At 44.4% G+C, this 5,354-nt stretch overlaps 2 protein-coding genes across 2 annotated transcripts in view; both read left to right on the top strand.

Moving 5' to 3' along the window:
- Window positions 1-5,354, top strand: part of pde6d (phosphodiesterase 6D, cGMP-specific, rod, delta) — an 818,526-nt gene that overhangs the window by 439,492 nt on the left and 373,680 nt on the right. The gene's annotated exons all lie outside the window — the stretch shown is intronic.
- The window catches only part of LOC104947449 (caskin-2-like), a 174,944-nt gene that overhangs the window by 56,515 nt on the left and 113,075 nt on the right, over window positions 1-5,354 (top strand). The window lies entirely within an intron of this gene.

Raw genomic sequence — 5,354 nt, 5'->3', positions numbered from 1 at the left:
CAGACCTCCACACGAAAAGAACAATCAAAGCCTCCTTCCCTCACATCAGAAGGTTGGTTTCAAACCAAAAATAACATAAAAGTAGACGTATACGTGGCATTTTTATGTGAAATAATGAGAGTTTTTTTGCTGTCAATTTTGGAGAGTCCGTTTACTGCTTGTTATTTACTGCAGCATGTAAACACAAATTAAAATGCAAAAAGTGTTTAATGTTACCTGTATGAGTTTCCAATATAAACATACAGTTGTACACCTCTCTTTGTGTGTTTTATTCATGACATACACCGACTAGTCGACTAGTCGACTGCTATTGAAAAACGTTGTCGACTAGTAAGATATTGGGTAGCTTGTGAAAACGCCCTAGTGTATATATAGCTGTAATGTTATATATACATATACATATATGTTATATATATATATATATGTATGTATATGTGTATATATAATATATACTAAATATTATATATATATAATATTTATAAAACGGACAAGTCAAATCAAGCAATCTGATTGGTTCTTAGCCGTGATATACTGAGCGTATACCACGGGTAGAATTGTAAGTTACTTTTCACAACAAGTCAGTATCCCTCCGCGTCTGAGAAAAACAGTATAGGGTACCGTTGGGCTGAAAAGCAAACTGCCTGCAGCTAAGGGGGTTGTCGACCCTCCGCTTCGCGTCGGGCGGAACCACGCCCCTTAGCTGTGATATAATGAGCATATACCACGGCCTGTCGTGAGATATATATATATATATATATATATATATATATATGCTATATATGCTCTGAACGTTCCACTTCCTGCCTGCCCGACCTTACCTTACGGCTGTGTCGCGTCGAAAAATAGACTTCAATCCTATTTCGAGCGGAGCCCAGCGGCGAGGCGCTTCTGGGACGCTTCTGAGCCGTAACGCGGCACGTCTGGTGGAATAGCACCCATTGACTAGAGTGGCCGCGATCCTCGCGGCGCAGTCGTAACGCGGCCGTAACGCGACGCAGACGGACCCGGTGGAAACTAGGGGTTAGCCTGCAACCTAACCTGCTCCGGGGCAGGTTAGCCGCACAGCATAAGTTACCATGGAGATCTAGCCTCCTAAAAAGAGAACCAGCTTCGTAGGACCGGAAACCCCGAGTATTCCCTGAAGTTAGCCGGCTAAGCGAAAATCCTGCTTCGTAGTTCGTAGTATACCCCCCTGGAGTAACTTCACAAGCTACCCTGCAGTATACAAAGTCATTCAAAGTAGCTGCACCTTTACCAGCTTTGAGAACACTTTAATGATCAATCATTATAAAACATATCATAGTAGATATTATTCTGAAATGGGCAAACCTGCAGAATGAGTACTTCACTTTTGGTACTTTAAGTATATTTTGACACTCATACTTGTGTACTTTTACTTGAGTAACATTCTGAATGCAGGAACGTTACTTGTACTCAATTACAAGATCTGAGTACTTCTCCCACCTCTGGTCAGATGAAATCAAATTGATTAAATAAATATACATGAAAAACACAGCTGCTGGTATCTTCTTGCCATAAGGTCAAACATGGCCTTAAAATACTAATATAAAGCTGACGATGGAAGCTGAAAACACAAGTTAATTTAAGCTACATTTAGTTTAATTAATATTATTTTTATAGTAATGTAGAAACCGCATACTTAAACTAAAAGTATATATATATATTTATTTAGTATCTATATACATATAATATTGTAGAAGTTGTGAGAAAACAGACTTCCGTCTTAAGACTAGACAATGTGTGTGTCGTTTATTTACACAGCTTAAAGTTTAACAAGAAAACTGTTGTAAACAGTTACTCTCAACATTCTATGTTTCCGTGGTAACACACTGACAATGTCCAACAGTTACTATGTTAGTGTGAAGGGAAAATATCCCTATGTATATGTCATACAGTTTCAGGGGCTTCTACATCAAATTAAGGTCTGTAAAAATACATCTTTACTTAAAAGTAGCTTCAAACATGAGCCTACCTTAAACATGAGTTTGGCTGCATCGAGAAAATAGTGGGCTTTCCGATAGAGCTCCACCACCTCTAAAGTTTTACTCTTCTCCAGAAGATGTGAAGCGTACTTGGAGAGAAGAGATTTGATCTCCTTCATGTTGTGAGTCCTGGCCAGTTCCACTGCTTCATTCCACTGTAAGAAAATGAAACAATCATTACAAAACTAAATCCAGAAACCATTACTTTTTCCTTTTAGCTAAAGCAGGGGTCGGCAACCCCTGGCACGCGTGCCAGCATTGGCACGCGGCACCGTAACTAGGAATAAGTGGAATAAGTGTGCAAAATATTTAAATTGTATTTTCGGATCCTTAACGAGACCGCCGCCAGAGCGCGTCTCCCCGTTACCTGCAGAAGGAAGCCATGCACGCAANTTCCCTGTCGGTAGAGTGGAGTGAGCGTAATGGATTATTGTATTTGTACACCGGACCTTTTAGTGTCTTGTCTGCACAGCACGGATAATATACGAAATTTGGTTAATAATGTACACAATTTAAGCCGTAGTACATTCAACGCGCTGTCAGGTTGTGTGACGAAGGGGAGTCGCTCGAGGGCGGGAGGACGACTATTTCAAGTGCTCGCGGTTCGTTGACGTTGTAGACGTTGTAGTATGTGGTGGTTTTTGGTTGTGTGAACTTTAAGTTTGATTTGTACTAGTCACGAGTTGTTTTTTGTTTTTATTTTTTTTGCTTTTTGCTAGTACCTTTTAAGGTTATTTTTTTGAGTAGTGTTGTGTATGATTATTTGTATTTTGTCTTGTCTTATTTGTTACTGAGGATGTTGGGTGAGGGCTTTGGAGGTGTTTGTGTGTGTGGGTGTGTGTTGTTTGTCTGAGTTTGTGTTGGGGTTTGGTGGGGTTGGGGGTGTTTTTGGTATGCGTGCGTGTATGAGGTGGTTTAGGTAGGGTGGGTTGTGCTTGTTTGGCGTTTTGATTGGCAGGGCTCGATTTCGCCCTTGCTTCTTTACTGTCTGTGGATTTCCTCTTTTTGTCGTCTCTTTGCGCTGATCTTTGCCTTTGGTTTTCTGGGTCTGGCGTGTATGAGTTTCCGTTTGTTGCGGGCTTGCCTTGGTTGTCTCTTCCCTTTTTTTTTGTGCCCTTTGGACTCGGCCTTTCGGGGGTTTCGGATGTTGCGTGTGTGGGTGTGGGTATGTGTTTGTGGTTGTTGGGTGGGCTGTAGTGGGTGGTGGGGTACGGTGTGTTGGTTTTTGGGGTCCTCTTGTGGTGAGTGTGTTGGGTCTTGGGAGATTTCTGCCTTGTGAGGAGTGTGTCGGGTGTGTTGGGTTTGTTGTTGGTTTTTGAACACCATTAGCTGTTGGCTGGTGGGGAGGTACTTTAGGAAGTCTGTGAAGCGGGGCGGCGGTTGTGCTGAGAGTGCAGATGCTGTGTGTATAGTATTGCTAGCGGCGACTATTTCCGTCTGTTACAACCGCGTGTTACATCATTTCTTATGTCTTGGCAGTGCTCGTAGGGTTAGGTCCCCGACGTCTCGTTGATATGTCTTGTTTTACGCTGTTGCCTTCCTCGTTTTCCTTCGCCTTGTTATTTGTAGTTCCGTTCTGTGATTCTCCAGAGCACACATGTTATGATGTTAGGGTCATGCAGAGTGAGATGAGATTGATGTGCCTTTAAGAGAGAGAGAGAGAGAGAGAGAGAGAGGGGTGTGGCTTGTGCATGTGTGTTTGTGGATGATAGAGCGACAGTGAGAGAACCTATGGAGAGAACGTGTGTATGTTTCTGGAAGTGAAACGAGGAAGCAGAAAAACAGAGGTCTGTGATGTATTTTGTGAAACAGAAGAACAGCTAAATAAATGCAACTGCCTCCCAAGAAGACCTCGCCTCTCTCTAAAGTGGGTTATTGAACCTGAAGCTTGTTGCTTCTGCCCTCCTCGACTACGGTCTGGGAGCCGACAGGAAAGTTCAACACACAGTCCGCCCCTTTGTCCGCCCCTTTGTAGCATATTATGTCGATGAGAGATGAGCAGATCGCCACTGGGCTTTCAACTAAATACACAGCCACGCAAAAACTGCGGCATTTGTACAGCTCCTTATGAGTACTCCAATTAGCGAAGTGCTTTCCTCCGTGGTGAAACGATCAGCACTGCACCACAGAGGAAAGCGGCAGAATGTCACCTGGAGATAAAGAGAGCGGGGCTGCGTTGCGTGCATGCCTTCCTTCTGCAGGTAACGGGGAGACGCGCTCTGGCGGCGGTCTCGTTCAGGATCCGAAAATACAATTTAAATATTTATGCACACTTATTCCACTTATTCCTAGTGTGCCACTGGTTACGGTGCCGCGTGCCAATGCTGGCACGCGTGCCAGGGGTTGCCGACCCCTGATGTAGACTTTTAAAGGGGTGTGATTGGGAGGAACAGCCTCCCTGATCAGAACCCGAGCAGTGGATTATTATTCTGTCCTAGTCATAGATTGGCCATAACAAACCAAATTCGAACATAAGGTGGCTCATAATTGTACATAGTATCACGGCAACCTAGACAGAAGGCCGATGATCGATTGCATCATCGGACCTGAGGCCGTATGTCTTGGACACTTGTGTGAAGAGAGGGGCGAAGCTGGCAGTTGGCAAACCTGGTAAGCCCAAACATGTGGTGCGGGTGAACTGTGACCGTTTAAAGCAGGGGTCGGCAACCCCTGGCACGCGTGCCAGCATTGGCACGCGGCACCGTAACTAGTGGCACACTAGGAATAAGTGTGCAAAATATTTAAATTGTATTTTCGGATCCTGAACGAGACCGCCGCCAGATCGCGTCTCCCCGTTACCTGCAGAAGGAAGCCATGCACGCAACGCAGCCCCGCTCTCTTTATCTCCAGGTGACTTTCTGCCGCTTTCCTCCGTGGTGCAGTGCTGATCGTTTCACCACGGAGGAAAGCACTTCACTAATTGCAGTACCTACCCAAAATGAGCTGTAGAAATGCCGCAGTTTTTGCGTGGCTGTGTATTTAGTTGAAAGCCCAGTGGCGATCTGCTCATCTCTCATCGAAATAATATGCTACAAAGGGGCGGACTGGCCATCTGTGTGTTGAACTTTCCTGTCGGCTCCCAGACCGTAGTCGAGGAGGGCAGAAGCAACAAGCTTCAGGTTCAATAACCCACTTTAGCTTAAATGACTGGAGAGAGGCGAGCTCTTCTTGGGAGGCCGTTGCATTTATTTAGCTGTTCTTCTGTTTCACAAAATACATCACAGACCTCTGTTTTTCTGCTTCCTCGTTTCACTTCCAGAAACATACACACTGTTACGTTCCCTATTGGGCTAGGGGAACCAAAGGGAAATAACACGACCAGAGTGGTATTGGTAATCATTACAAGTGGTT

The sequence above is a fragment of the Notothenia coriiceps genome, unplaced genomic scaffold (genome assembly GCF_000735185.1).
Source record: "Notothenia coriiceps isolate Sejong01 unplaced genomic scaffold, NC01 NC01_scaffold00012568, whole genome shotgun sequence".
NCBI lineage: Eukaryota > Metazoa > Chordata > Actinopteri > Perciformes > Nototheniidae > Notothenia > Notothenia coriiceps.
This window is presented reverse-complemented; position numbering and strand designations above follow the sequence as displayed.